The 15,602-nt window shown below is 54.2% G+C and overlaps 1 protein-coding gene across 2 annotated transcripts in view; it reads left to right on the forward strand.

The window, feature by feature from the left end:
- Positions 1 to 15,602, forward strand: part of LOC139227735 (zinc finger protein 235-like) — a 103,274-nt gene that overhangs the window by 14,161 nt on the left and 73,511 nt on the right. The window contains exon 1 of one of the 2 annotated variants that reach the window (XM_070858718.1): positions 498 to 703. The exons of the other annotated variant lie outside the window; for it this stretch is intronic. The gene's annotated coding sequence lies outside the window, so the exon portion shown is untranslated. Of the gene's footprint in view, positions 1 to 497; positions 704 to 15,602 lie in introns of those variants that run through there. 2 annotated transcript variants of the gene reach the window in all.

Genomic DNA, 15,602 nt, shown 5'->3' on the forward strand with positions numbered 1-15,602 from the left:
TGCCTCAAATGAAATGGATAGCGGCTGAAAATGTCATTAATACTCCAATACCAGACAGTTCCGGTTCTCCTGCCCAGCTATTCCAGAAGACAAACACTAGATTTTGACTTCAGTAATGAATCCTGGGTTTTGTCCACACTGTATGATTGCAGCATTACCTTGCCACAGCTACACTGGCTCAAGACTTCTTGGGGTGCACAAGCCCAGATCTTCAATGGGGTCCGGTGGTGGGTGGGAGGAATGTGCAGGGGAAAGAAACAGGCATATTTATCACAATAGACCAGCGCCTGATCCTGTCTCAGCAACATCTCAAAGTGCTTTACATACAACAAACTACTTTGAAAATGTCCACACACGAGACTAACCTTTTCGTTCTTATTCACATTTTACTTCAATTATCGAAGTTAAAAAATTATATCGGGGCGGATTTCCGGCTCCTCTCCCTTCCGTTTTTTGCCACGGAGCAGCAACGGTGAGGTTTTCTGGGCAGGTGGTCAGCCTCCAGCGCCCCACGGCGATCCTCGGGTCCGGTTTAGCGGCGCTGCCGCGGAGCAGCACCGCCCGGTGTGCAAAGCCCCTGGTTGCGACACCGGCTCGAGTTTGCCCAACCCGTCCGCCCCGAAGCGCACTCCACACTGACCACCTGGGAAATCAGCCAATCCAACGATGCCAACAGCGGAGAGGTAGGTAACAGACTCCTAAGGTAAGTGTGATTGATTTGTCTTTTAATTTGTTTTGCAGTGAGTGTTGTGGGGGCGTGGGTAATCCTTTGGGAATGTTTTTGTGGGCTTTTTTTAGTTTCCCCCCACCACTCTGGTGTGTCTCAGACCGTTCTATTATGATGATAGATTGAGAAGACTGGGTCTTTACTCGTAGTTCAGAAGGACGAGGGGTGATCTTACAGAAACATTTAAAATAATGAAAGGGATAGACAAGGTAGAGGCAGAGAGGTTGTTTCCACTGGTCGGGGAGACTGGAACTCGGGGGCACAGCCTCAAAATACGTGGGAGCCAATTTAAAACCGAGTTGAGAAGGAATTTCTTCTCCCAGAGGGTTGTGAATCTGTGGAATTCTCTGCCCAGGGAAGCAGTTGAGGCTAGCTCATTAAATGTATTCAAATCACAGATAGATAGATTTTTAACCAATAAGGGAATTAAGAGTTATGAGGAGCGGGCGGGTAAGTGGAGCTGAGTCCACGGCCAGATCAGCCATGATCTTGTTGAGTGGCGGAGCAGGCTCGAGGGGCGAGATGGCCTACTCCTGTTCCTAATTCTTATGTTCTTAATTGTCCCCAATACCCGGGGAGCGAGAGTGAGAGAGATTCCCACAATAACCGGGGAGCGAGAGTGAGAGAGTGTCCCCAATACCCAGGGAGCTGGAACGCGGGGAGAGGGAGCGTGTCCCCAATACCCGGGTAGCGAGTGAGAGCGTGTCCCCAATGCCCGGGGAGTGAGAGCGTGTCCCCAATGCCCGGGGAGTGAGAGCGTGTCCCCAATGCCCGGGGAGTGAGAGCGTGTCCCCAATGCCCGGGGAGTGAGAGCGTGTCCCCAATGCCCGGGGAGTGAGAGCGTGTCCCCAATGCCCGGGGAGTGAGAGCGTGTCCCCAATGCCCGGCGAGTGAGAGCGTGTCCCCAATGCCCGGGGAGTGAGAGCGTGTCCCCAATGCCCGGGGAGTGAGAGCGTGTCCCCAATGCCCGGGGAGTGAGAGCGTGTCCCCAATGCCCGGGGAGTGAGAGCGTGTCCCCAATGCCCGGGGAGTGAGGGCGTGTCCCCAATGCCCGGGGAGTGAGGGCGTGTCCCCAATGCCCGGGGAGTGAGGGCGTGTCCCCAATGCCCGGGGAGTGAGGGCGTGTCCCCAATGCCCGGGGAGTGAGGGCGTGTCCCCAATGCCCGGGGAGTGAGGGCGTGTCCCCAATGCCCGGGGAGTGAGGGCGTGTCCCCAATGCCCGGGGAGTGAGGGCGTGTCCCCAATGCCCGGGGAGTGAGGGCGTGTCCCCAATGCCCGGGGAGTGAGGGCGTGTCCCCAATGCCCGGGGAGTGAGGGCGTGTCCCCAATGCCCGGGGAGTGAGGGCGTGTCCCCAATGCCCGGGGAGTGAGGGCGTGTCCCCAATGCCCGGGGAGTGAGGGCGTGTCCCCAATGCCCGGGGAGTGAGGGCGTGTCCCCAATGCCCGGGGAGTGAGGGCGTGTCCCCAATGCCCGGGGAGTGAGGGCGTGTCCCCAATGCCCGGGGAGTGAGGGCGTGTCCCCAATGCCCGGGGAGTGAGGGCGTGTCCCCAATGCCCGGGGAGTGAGGGCGTGTCCCCAATGCCCGGGGAGTGAGGGCGTGTCCCCAATGCCCGGGGAGTGAGGGCGTGTCCCCAATGCCCGGGGAGTGAGGGCGTGTCCCCAATGCCCGGGGAGTGAGGGCGTGTCCCCAATGCCCGGGGCGTGAGGGCGTGTCCCCAATGCCCGGGGCGTGAGGGCGTGTCCCCAATGCCCGGGGCGTGAGGGCGTGTCCCCAATGCCCGGGGCGTGAGGGCGTGTCCCCAATGCCCGGGGCGTGAGGGCGTGTCCCCAATGCCCGGGGCGTGAGGGCGTGTCCCCAATGCCCGGGGCGTGAGGGCGTGTCCCCAATGCCCGGGGCGTGAGGGCGTGTCCCCAATGCCCGGGGCGTGAGGGCGTGTCCCCAATGCCCGGGGAGGGAGGGCGTGTGCGTCCCCAATGGGCGGGGAGCGAGAGCGAGAGCGTCCCCAATGGGCGGGGAGCGAGAGCGAGAGCGTCCCCAATGGGCGGGGAGCGAGAGCGAGGGCGTCCCCGATGCGCGGGGGGCGAGAGCGTCCCCGATGCGCGGGGGGCGAGAGCGTCCCCGATGCGCGGGGGGCGAGAGCGTCCCCGATGCGCGGGGGGCGAGAGCGAGAGCGTCCCCGATGGGCCGAGAGCGAGAGCGTCCCCGATGGGCGGGGAGCGAGAGCGAGAGCGTCCCCGATGGGCGGGGAGCGAGAGCGAGAGCGTCCCCGATGGGCGGGGAGCGAGAGCGAGAGCGTCCCCAATGGGCGGGGAGCGAGAGCGAGAGCGTCCCCAATGCGCGCGGAGCGAGAGCGTCCCCAATGCGCGGGGGGCGAGTGCGAGAGCGTCCCCAATGCGCGGGGGGCGAGAGCGAGAGCGTCCCCAATGCGCGGGGGGCGAGAGCGAGAGCGTCCCCAATGCGCGGGGAGCGAGAGCGTCCCCAATGCGCGGGGAGCGAGAGCGTCCCCAATGGGCGGGGAGCGAGAGCGAGAGCGTCCCCAATGGGCGGGGAGCGAGAGCGAGAGCGTCCCCAATGGGCGGGGAGCGAGAGCGAGAGCGTCCCCAATGGGCGGGGAGCGAGAGCGTCCCCAATGGGCGGGGAGCGAGAGCGTCCCCAATGGGCGGGGAGCGAGAGCGAGAGCGTCCCCAATGGGCCGAGAGCGAGAGCGTCCCCAATGGGCGCGGAGCGAGAGCGAGAGCGTCCCCAATGCGCGCGGAGCGAGAGCGTCCCCAAGCGTCCCCAATGCGCGCGGAGCGAGAGCGTCCCCAATGCGCGGGGGGCGAGAGCGAGAGCGTCCCCAATGCGCGGGGGGCGAGAGCGAGAGCGTCCCCAATGCGCGGGGGGCGAGAGCGTCCCCAATGCGCGGGGGGCGAGAGCGAGAGCGTCCCCAATGCGCGGGGAGCGAGAGCGTCCCCAATGGGCGGGGAGCGAGAGCGAGAGCGTCCCCAATGGGCGGGGAGCGAGAGCGTCCCCAATGGGCGGGGAGCGAGAGCGAGAGCGTCCCCAATGCGCGCGGAGCGAGAGCGTCCCCAATGCGCGCGGAGCGAGAGCGCCCCCAATGCGCGTGGAGCGAGAGCGCCCCCAATGCGCGCGGAGCGAGAGCGTCCCCAATGCGCGGGGAGCGAGAGCGTCCCCAGTACGCGGGGGGCGAGAGCGAGAGCGTCCCCAATACGCGGGGGGCGAGAGCGAGAGCGTCCCCAATACGCGGGGGGCGAGAGCGAGAGCGTCCCCAATGCGCGGGGAGCGAGAGCGTCCCCAATACGCGGAGAGCGAGAGCGTCCCCAATACGCGGGGGGCGAGAGCGAGAGCGTCCCCGCAATGCGCGGGGAGCGAGTGCGTCCCCAATGCGCGGGGAGCGAGAGCGTCCCCAATGCGCGGGGAGCGAGAGCGTCCCCAATGCGCGGGGAGCGCGAGCGTCCCCAGTACGCGGGGGGCGAGAGCGAGAGCGTCCCCAGTACGCGGGGGGCGAGAGCGAGAGCGTCCCCAATACGCGGGGGGCGAGAGCGAGAGCGTCCCCAATGCGCGGGGAGCGAGAGCGTCCCCAATACGCGGGGGGCGAGAGCGAGAGCGTCCCCGCAATGCGCGGGGAGCGAGAGCGTCCCCAATACGCGGGGAGCGAGAGCGTCCCCAATGCGCGGGGAGCGCGAGCGTCCCCAATGCGCGGGGAGCGCGAGCGTCCCCAATGCGCGGGGAGCGAGAGCGTCCCCAATGCGCGGGGGGCGAGAGCGAGAGCGTCCCCAATGCGCGGGGGGCGAGAGCGAGAGCGTCCCCGCAATGCGCGGGGAGCGAGAGCGTCCCCAATGCGCGGGGAGCGAGAGCGTCCCCAATACGCGGGGGGCGAGAGCGAGAGCGTCCCCAATACGCGGGGGGCGAGAGCGAGAGCGTCCCCGCAATGCGCGGGGAGCGAGAGCGTCCCCAATACGCGGGGAGCGAGAGCGTCCCCAATGCGCGGGGAGCGCGAGCGTCCCCAATGCGCGGGGGGCGAGAGCGAGAGCGTCCCCAATGCGCGGGGGGCGAGAGCGAGAGCGTCCCCAATGCGCGGGGAGCGAGAGCGTCCCCAATGCGCGGGGAGCGAGAGCGTCCCCAATGCGCGGGGAGCGAGAGCGTCCCCAATGGGCCGAGAGCGAGAGCGTCCCCAATGGGCGGGGAGCGAGAGCGAGAGCGTCCCCAATGGGCGGGGAGCGAGAGCGTCCCCAATGGGCGGGGAGCGAGAGCGTCCCCAATGGGCGGGGAGCGAGAGCGAGAGCGTCCCCAATGCGCGGGGAGCGAGAGCGTCCCCAATGCGCGGGGAGCGCGAGCGTCCCCAATGCGCGGGGAGCGCGAGCGAGAGCGTCCCCAATGCGCGGGGAGCGAGAGCGTCCCCAATGCGCGGGGGGCGAGAGCGTCCCCAATGCGCGGGGGGCGAGAGCGAGAGCGTCCCCAATGCGCGGGGAGCGAGAGCGTCCCCAATGCGCGGGGGGCGAGAGCGAGAGCGTCCCCAATGCGCGGGGGGCGAGAGCGAGAGCGTCCCCAATGCGCGGGGAGCGCGAGCGAGAGAGACTGTCACTGTTGATACTGGATTCTTTTCCCTTCAATCTGTTTCAGCGATTTCACTGACTCACGAACACTTTTAGTCTTTGCAACACAAGACCTTTGTTAGAGAATCTCCGGCCGGGACCTGTTAAGATAAAGGGAACATCCTCAATTTGAGCCTGTCCACCTCTCTCTTGACAAGTCTCGTTGCTGTGCGAAACCACAGCAGTTCTACTTTTTCAAAACAGAACACATTTGATTCGCACTAAATTCATCCAATCACTTTCTGCTTCCCCCAGAATTCATCCAATGGCAGGCCGACAGGTCCCCCAGACAGGGCGGGCACTAGGCCTAGCTTGTTTACAGTTTCGGGGCTAGTATTTCCCTATTTTATGGCTTGTTATAGCGTCTGACTCATACCTGACTTCGCTTTTCGCGTAACTCGTGTTTGACCACAACTCTGAGTAACCCCTTTTTGTGTCAACATTGCAAATATCTCAGCTTGACATTTTCTTTTAGCCATTTTCCCATGATCCTTTTCAACTGACACATTCACAACGCTTCTATTCACATTCTCATTCCCCCCTTTTATCATTCCATGATAACCCTGGTGATTATTCCAGGAGTATCGCATTCAGCTGTTCGCATTCTTGTTTCTCATACTCTTCTTATCCTCGAGTAAACTTTTAGTCTGTTGAACCAGATTCCGGGAGCTCGTGACTGTAAGAGTTTGCTCCAATTTTACCATCATTACTTTACAACAGACATTAAAGCAACCAATAATCAGACAACAGGTAAATATTATCATAACGAGAATAACTGCTCCAGGCATTAAATAAGATCCTCCAAATAACCAATCCAACCAACTATTTCCTTTCTCTGGGCCCTGCCTAAACTCATCCAGCTGCTTTTTTATGGCATCAATGGCTTGGGTGATATTGTATGATTCATCCGTGACATGTGTTATACATTTGTCCCCTATAATTGTGCACACTCTTTGTTGGGCCAGCTGATAATCCACGGCATAGCGGGTGTGCTGCGTATACAATCTTAGTTCAGACAGCTCTCTGTTGATGGCATCCAGTCCCTTCGACGTGCTATTTCCCAAAATGGTCAATCCGCAAATAAGGTAGTTCCTATTTTTGGCACTAATTACCCCCGCTGATCCCCCTTCAGATAGGGCCCCGAGGAACCCGTAGCTGAGTGATGATCCCAGCTTGATAGGATCCTCCCAATCGGCACAGAACTCCTTGCTGATGGCCCGTGTTACTATCCTTCTCTGGGTATGCCGCTTTTATATTCGCCCATTTGTCCCTCACAGGGTGCGTCCGAGGTATCTGCCGTATATAAGTCGCGGGGGGTCCACCCAGGGGTAGCCACGAACAGGGCCTCTACTGATTGGGCTAGTGGGTAACACACAGTTCGATTGCCATGCAATCGGGTATGGGTCTGATAAAATAAGTTATCCTGTAGCCCTTCTACTGCTAGGATAGCACAAGATAGCACAATTATACCTGCTAGCTTACACATGCTTAAATAATTTTAGACGATACTACACATTAATTAACAATAAGATAAGGATAGATAAGAAAACAGCTAAGTCTGCTTGTTCCTTTCTCCTGCCGTGTTCTTGGCGTTTTTCTTCCTGCCCCAAGGATGTGGTTTATTCAGCTATGGAGGAGAGGAAGTCTGGAACAGAAACAAGGGTTAGGACAACCAGTGAGATAGGCTCATTATGAAGTAATAAGTTTACAGTGGTGCAGGTGAACCCAGGCACTTCTCCCTTCAACCTTAGCTGCGGTGGGGGTAGTGAGTAACACCTGAAAGGGCCCCTCCCATCGTGGCTCTAGTCCTTTTCGAATCCATTTCTTAATCAGGATATACTTCCCTGGTGCCACGAGGGACGATTCGGGTAAAACTAGGAGGTCAAGGTGAGCCTCTCGAACCTGGTTGTGAGCTAGTCGCAGAGCCTGAGTCAGAGAAAGAACATAGGTGGTCATCAGTCGAGCTGGAATACCATATCTAGGAACAATTTCCCTCATTAACACCTTAACAACAGTTTGAGCCTTATTGTCCAGGGTAGGGTAGGCTTCAATCCATCTGCTAAACACATCTACGATTACTAACACATATTTGTAACACTGAACTTTTTGCAACTCAATGTAGTCCAATTGCAATGTCTCAAAGGGACATTCTGGTAGGGGCGTCTTACCCCAATCACAGGGGACTCCCTTCCCTGGATTATGTTGCTGGCAAACCAGGCAACAACGACTGATGTTCTGGGCGAGAGCCTGGAGTCTACTGGAAGCAATACGGTGGAGGAGGATTTCCTGGAGTGCAGAAGGGATGGTTTTCTGGACCAATATGTCGAGGAACCAACTAGGGGGGAGGCCATCTTAGACTGGGTGCTGTGTAAGGAGAGAGGATTAATTAGCAATCTCATTGTGCGAGGCCCCTTGGGGAAGAGTGACCATAATATGGTGGAATTCTGCATTAGGATGGAGAATGAAACCGTTAATTCAGAGACCATGGTCCAGAACTTAAAGAAGGGTAACTTTGAAGGTATGAGGCGTGAATTGGCCAGGATAGATTGGCGAATGATACTTAAGGGGTTGACTGTGGATGGGCAATGGCAGACATTTAGAGACCACATGGATGAACGACAACAATTGTACATTCCTGTCTGGCGTAAAAATAAAAAAGGGAAGGTGGCTCAACCGTGGCTATCAAGGGAAATCAGGGATAGTATTAAAGCCAAGGAAGTGGCATACAAATTGGCCAGAAATAGCAGCGAACCCGGGGACTGGGAGAAATTTAGAACTCAGCAGAGGAGGACAAAGGGTTTGATTAGGGCAGGGAAAATGGAGTACGAGAAGAAGCTTGCAGGGAACATTAAGGCGGATTGCAAAAGTTTCTATAGATATGTAAAGAGAAAAAGGTTAGTAAAGACAAACGTAGGTCCCCTGCAGTCAGAATCAGGGGAAGTCATAACGGGGAACAAAGAAATGGCAGACCAATTGAACAAGTACTTTGGTTCGGTATTCACTAAGGAGGACACCAACAACCTTCCAGATAGAAAAGGGGTCAGAGGGTCTAGTAAGGAGGAGGAACTGAGGGAAATCCTTATTAGTCGGGAAATTGTGTTGGGGAAATTGATGGGATTGAAGGCCGATAAATCCCCAGGGCCTGATGGACTGCATCCCAGAGTACTTAAAGAGGTGGCCTTGGAAATAGCGGATGCATTGACAGTCATTTTCCAACATTCCATTGACTCTGGATCAGTTCCTATGGAGTGGAGGGTAGCCAATGTAACCCCACTTTTTAAAAAAAGGAGAGAGAGAAAACGGGGAATTATAGACCGGTCAGCCTGACCTCAGTAGTGGGTAAAATGATGGAATCAATTATTAAGGATGTCATAGCAGTGCATTTGGAAAATGGTGACATGATAGGTCCAAGTCAGCATGGATTTGTGAAAGGGAAATCATGCTTGACAAACCTTCTGGAATTTTTTGAGGATGTTTCCAGTAAAGTGGACAAGGGAGAACCAGTTGATGTGGTATATTTGGACTTTCAGAAGGCTTTCGACAAGGTCCCACACAAGAGATTAATGTGCAAAGTTAAAGTACATGGGATTGGGGGTAGTGTGCTGACGTGGATTGAGAACTGGTTGTCAGACAGGAAGCAAAGAGTAGGAGTAAATGGGGACTTTTCAGAATGGCAGGCAGTGACTAGTGGGGTACCGCAAGGTTCTGTGCTGGGGCCCCAGCTGTTTACACTGTACATTAATGATTTAGACGAGGGGATTAAATGTAGTATCTCCAAATTTGCGGATGACACAAAGTTGGGTGGCAGTGTGAGCTGTGAGGAGGATGCTATGAGGCTGCAGAGTGACTTGGATAGGTTAGGTGAGTGGGCAAATGCATGGCAGATGAAGTATAATGTGGATAAATGTGAGGTTATCCACTTTGGTGGTAAAAACAGAGAGACAGACTATTATCTGAATGGGGACATATTAGGAAAAGGGGAGGTGCAACGAGACCTGGGTGTCATGGTACATCAGTCATTGAAGGTTGGCATGCAGGTACAGCAGGCGGTTAAGAAAGCAAATGGCATGTTGGCCTTCATAGCGAGGGGTTTTGAGTACATGGGCAGGGAGGTGTTGCTACAGTTGTACAGGGCCTTGGTGAGGCCACACCTGGAGTATTGTGTACAGTTTTGGTCTCCTAACTTGAGGAAGGACATTCTTGCTATTGAGGGAGTGCAGCGAAGATTCACCAGACTGATTCCCGGGATGGTGGGACTGACCTATCAAATAAGACTGGATCAACTGGGCTTGTATTCACTGGAGTTCAGAAGAATGAGAGGGGACCTCATAGAAACGTTTAAAATTCTGACGGGTTTAGACAGGTTAGATGCAGGAAGAATGTTCCCAATGTTGGGGAAGTCCAGAACCAGGGGTCACAGTCTAAGGATAAGGGGTAAGCCATTTAGGACCGAGATGAGAAGAAACTTCTTCACCCAGAGAGTGGTGAACCTGTGGAATTCTCTACCACAGAAAGTAGTTGAGGCCAATTCACTAAATATATTCAAAAGGGAGTTGGATGAAGTCCTTACTACTCGGGGGATCAAGGGGTATGGCGAGAAAGCAGGAAGGGGGTACTGAAGTTGCATGTTCAGCCATGAACTCATTGAATGGCGGTGCAGGCTAGAAGGGCTGAATGGCCTACTCCTGTCCGAAATCATGGTCTACCCCAAAGGCACACCTAGCGTCGGTATCGATATTGACTTTGAGGTCTTTGGCCAAGATACAGGCTCGGGTGAGGGCGAATAGTTCAGCTTGTTGGGCGGAATAGGCGGTTTCAAAGGCGGCAGATTCCAAGACCTGATTCTCCTGGTTTACTATGGCGTATCCTGAGATTCGTGTACCTTCTGGATTAATAGAAGAACTTCCGTCAACATACATAATACAGTCTGGATCTTCCATTGGTACATCAACTAAATCTTCCCTGACTGATGAGGCCTCTTGAATTAAAGATAAACAATCATGACTGGGTTCTTCCTCATCTTGGGGTGGCTCAGTAAGAAAACAGACCGGATTAATTGCAGTACAGTGCCGAAAGGTAAGGTGTTGAGTCTGCAGTTAATTCAGGAGGGCAGCTACGGAGTGTGAGGTGTTAAGGCAATGGTAGCACATCCTGCTTGCAGCAGGGCTGTCTTTAGTTCCTTAAAGGCTTGGACGTCTGCGGTTTTTATTTCAAAGCTGCCTTCCTTATTTGTATACGGGGTGAGGTGCTTAGTCATCAGGGCAACGTTAGGGATCCAGGATCTTCAGTAATTGATCATCCCCAACCACTGCCGCATCTGTTTAGCCGTGCTAGGGACTGGAAACTGGCAAATTGGTTCGTCATCCGGGGAGGTTCTCTGTACAATCAAGCTACGTAATCGGGGGACGGTTGGCCAAAGGGGTTGTTCTGGGAGAAGTTAGTGTAAGATCCTCGTCCTCTCCCCCCTTGCCCCCTTCCTCTTCCTCCTCTTTCGTGCCGACGGGAGGGACACTCTCTCCTCCAATATCCTTCTTGCCCACAATTAAAGCATCCATCTCGTCTTTCCCAGCCCCGACCTCTTCCCATACCAGGCCGGGGACAATAGGGTGGTCCGTAATTAGCAGGGCCCGGGCCATTTGGGTGTTTGGTATAACCGTATCCCTGTTTATCCACCCAACCCTGCACGCAACACTGCGGTTCCATCTGGTATCCCCTTGGGTCGGGTTTTGGTCCTTCCACCCGAGGCGGCTCTTCCTTTCTAGTCACGTATTCAGTCTTGACCCGGGTTGGGGGCGCACCTCCCCCTCTCCTTTCTTTTCCTGCCAATAATATTTAACTGCCCTTTCCATCTGGGCTTTACTGTTATCTGCCCAATTCATACTATTGGTCCGGATAGCGTGCGCAAACGAATAGGGCAGGCACTGAAGTAGGATAGCGCAGAATTGAGGAGAATTATCCCCTGCCCTGAAGGCATTATTTCCTGATTGACCTCCGTATATTTCAATAAATCTTTCCATGAATTCGTCGGCAGTTTCTTCTCGTTTGGGTTTAGTTTCTAATACTGCTGCCATACTGATGGGCTTCTGAAGGTTCTTGCTGAGAGCATTAAAGATAGCGTCTAGGCGATCCTGGGCATTATTAGGGTGAGCAGTCACTAATGCATCATGAATGGCTCGCCCCAAATTTTCTAAGAACCGGACGTGTTCAGTCGGGCTCAGGGCCTGCTGCACTAAGGACCACAAGTCTCTTGATTCTGCATTATAAACTGAAATAGCAGTTCGAAGATGATCTATAAACTTGACAGGTTCTTTTTTTCCCGATCTGGTATGGTGGCCAGAAGGGCCATAATTTTGTTCGGTTTCCAGGGCACATAGACATCTATGGTGGGGTGGTTTGCAGCTTGTTGTGCATCAGGGTTTGACATTGGTCGGACTGAGAATTTCTAGGTCGGGGGATGGTTCGGAGCTGTCTGACTGCTCGGCACCTCCGCGTCTTGATCGGCGGGAGTGTTTGCTAAGCCTTTCACAACTGGGACTGGTAGTTTGACTAGAGGATTTACGGGACTGTCTATGATGTCGAGATATAGTTCTGCCCTTCCGAGTGTGAGATCTGGTCCTCTGAACTGTGAACTGGGGATCTGAATCGCTAGCAGAGGATGAGGAGTCCGTTTGGGCTTGTTGCTTCGTTGGTGTGGGGTTACATTTATCTTTAACTCCTCCCGCCGGAGTGCAAGGTGGAGGGGGATGGGAAGGAGGCTGTGACAAAGGGTCAGAGGCTGCAGGAGGCGCCATTGGGCGCGGCTGTGTCCATTCATCAATTTCATTATCAGCCTCGGTCAATGCAAAACCAACCATTCGACTACGTAGTCTATCAGTACCCTTCTCAGAGGTCCCAGGGGAACACTTAGTACGTTTCTCGTGCGCGCACTCTTTCTTTAAGACGTCTACAGTTTTAACATGTCCTCCTTCTATCAAGGAAAGTCCTAGTTTAGTGGCGTTTTCCTGCCAGCTTGACAGAAGGGACTCATCTTTCAGCTTTTGACAGTACTGTCTCCAGTTGGCTATTAAATCCCTTTTTAACCACCGGGACCATATATTTTTTTTTACTCAACAAACCTATCCTTTGTGCATTTCCTGGCTCTAACTTATCATCCGAATATACATAATTCAATAAGGTTCACACTCTTAAACTTCCCACATACAGGACAACACTACGAAGGGTTAAAAAAACTTTCACTGTTTAAAAAAAGTGGGTGGAGCTAAAACAAACCACAACTCTCCGGTTTCCCCACACAGGCTTTCTTATCCACAGTAAAAATCATACACGCATTTCTCATTTAAAACAGACATTCACAAGAGTCTCTTTTCTTTCCTATTAATTTTTGGATCCATGACCTTTCAGGGAATTCGTAGTTTTATCTAAATTACCCATCCATGTGTCGCCGCACGTTGGATCAGGGTCCTAATTAGTCCTGATTGTCTCCACGTCGCCCCGTGGTGGTTTTAGTTATCTTACCCAGAGCCTAGTCGGACCAAGTGATATACAAGATCGACACCATACCTGGCGTAAGTACAATTTAAAATTTGCATAGTCCCGCAGCTTAATTTTACGTAATTCCCTAACCTCCCCGTTTCCCTACGCGGTTCGCGCGGTTTTTCTCTTCGTGTCGCCGCACGGTTTCCTATTTAAATCCAATCAGTGCCTAGATGGGCCAAGTGATATACAAGGTCGACGTCACACCTGACTTGGACACTTATTTCCTAAGTTTAGAAAGTGTTCGCCAGATTGACCTGGATCTCGTTCAGACACCACCTGAGAACCAGCGAGTGGCTAAACTTTCCTCAGACTTTTGAAACTGGAGCAGTATTGAAATTATACTTACTACAGTGGCCATTTTCCTCTCGTCTCGTCCAAGGTGAGTCTAGCTCTTAATTCGCAAGTTTTCGGCAGTCGTCCGTTGAGATCCCACTTCTGACACCAAATGTTGATACTGGATTCTTTTCCCTTCAATCTGTTTCAGCGAATTCACTGACACACGAACACTTTTAGTCTTAGCAACATAAGACCTTAATTAGAGATTCTCCGGCCGGGACCTGTTAAGATAAAGGGAACACCCTCGATTTGAGCCTGTCCACCTCTCTCTTGACAAGTCTCGTTCCAGCGTGAAACCACAGCAGTTATACATTTTCAAAACAGAACACATTTGATTAGCACTTAGTTCATCCAATCACTTTCTGCTTCCCCCAGAATACATCCAATGGCAGGCCGACAGGTCCCCCAGACAGGGCGGGCACTAGGCCTAGCTTGTTTACAGTTTCTGGGCTAGTATTTCCCTATTTTATGGCTTGTTATAGCGTCTGACTCATACCTGACTTCGCTTTTCGCGTAACTCGTGTTTGACCACAACTCTAAGTAACCCCTTTTTGTGTCGACATTGCAAATATCTCAGCTTGACATTTTCTTTTTGCCATTTTCCCATGATCCTTTTCAACTGACACATTCACAACTCTTCTATTCACATTCTCATCCCCAGTACCCGGGGAGTGAGAGCGTGTCCCCAATACCCGGGGAGTGAGAGCGAGCGTGTCCCCAATACCCGGGGAGTGAGAGCGAGCGTGTCCCCAATACGCGGGGAGTGAGAGTGAGCGTGTCCCCAATACGCGGGGAGTGAGAGCGAGCGTGTCCCCAATACGCGGGGAGTGAGAGCGAGCGTGTCCCCAATACGCGGGGAGTGAGAGCGAGCGTGTCCCCAATACGCGGGGAGTGAGAGCGAGCGTGTCCCCAATACGCGGGGAGTGAGAGCGAGCGTGTCCCCAATACGCGGGGAGTGAGAGCGAGCGTGTCCCCAATACGCGGGGAGTGAGAGCGAGCGTGTCCCCAATACGCGGGGAGTGAGAGCGAGCGTGTCCCCAATACGCGGGGAGTGAGAGCGAGCGTGTCCCCAATACGCGGGGAGTGAGAGCGAGCGTGTCCCCAATACGCGGGGAGTGAGAGCGAGAGTTTCCCCAATACGCGGGGAGTGAGAGCGAGAGTTTCCCCAATAAGCGGGGAGTGAGAGCGAGAGTTTCCCCAATAAGCGGGGAGTGAGAGCGAGCGTGTCCCCAATACGCGGGGAGTGAGAGCGAGCGTGTCCCCAATACGCGGGGAGTGAGAGCGAGCGTGTCCCCAATACGCGGGGAGTGAGAGCGTGTCCCCAATACGCGGGGAGTGAGAGCGAGCGTGTCCCCAATACGTGGGGAGTGAGAGCGAGAGTTTCCCCAATACGCGGGGAGTGAGAGCGAGCGTTTCCCCAATACGCGGGGAGTGAGAGCGAGAGTTTCCCCAATACGCGGGGAGTGAGAGCGTGTCCCCAATACGCGGGGAGTGAGAGCGAGCGTGTCCCCAATACGCGGGGAGTGAGAGCGAGAGTTTCCCCAATACGCGGGGAGTGAGAGCGTGTGAGAATGTAGATAGAAGGTTTGCGAATGTGTTAGTAAGGGATCATGGGAAAATGGCCAAGAGAAATTGTCCAGCTGCGATATTTGCCCTGTCGACACAAACAAAGGATTACTCAGAGTTGTGGTCAAACACGAGTTACGTGAAAAAGCAAAAGTCAGACATGAGTCAGACGAGGGGCTGCTTTATCCAGCCATGAAATAGGGAAGTGTGATGAGATTCGAAACAATAAACACATCCCTGGAGCCCGCCCTATTTGGAGAGTTGCTAGCCTGCAATTGGGTATGCTATGGGGGAAATCGACCAATGATTGTATAAACTGAGTGTCACTCAAATGTGTTCTGCTTTAACAATGTATAAGTGTTGAGTTTTTGTACTGTTACATAGCTTGTCAGGACAGAGGTGGACAAACTCGACTCGAGTGTGTTCCCCTTTATCTTAACAGGTCCCGGCCGGGAGATTCTCCAGTAAAGGTCTTATGTTGCTAAGACTAAAAGTGTTCGTGTGTCAGTGAATTCGCTGAAACAGATTGAAGGGAAAAGAATCCAGTATCAACATTTGGTGTCGGAAGTGGGATCTCAACGGACGACTGCCGAAAACTTGCGAATTAAGAGCTAGACTAGCCTTGGACGAGACGAGAGGAAAATGGCCACTGGAGTAAGTATAATTTCAATACTGCTCCAGTTTCCTCCGGTTTCAAAAGTGGTTTTGCATTGACCGAGGCTGATGATGAATTTGATGAATGGTCACTGATTCGGCGCCCAACCCCCACAGCGCCTCCCGCAGCCCCGGGCCCCTCACCACAGTCCCCTTCCCGCCAACCTCCACCCTACACTCCGGCAG

The sequence above is a fragment of the Pristiophorus japonicus genome, chromosome 17 (assembly GCF_044704955.1).
Source record: "Pristiophorus japonicus isolate sPriJap1 chromosome 17, sPriJap1.hap1, whole genome shotgun sequence".
Classification (NCBI taxonomy): domain Eukaryota; kingdom Metazoa; phylum Chordata; class Chondrichthyes; family Pristiophoridae; genus Pristiophorus; species Pristiophorus japonicus.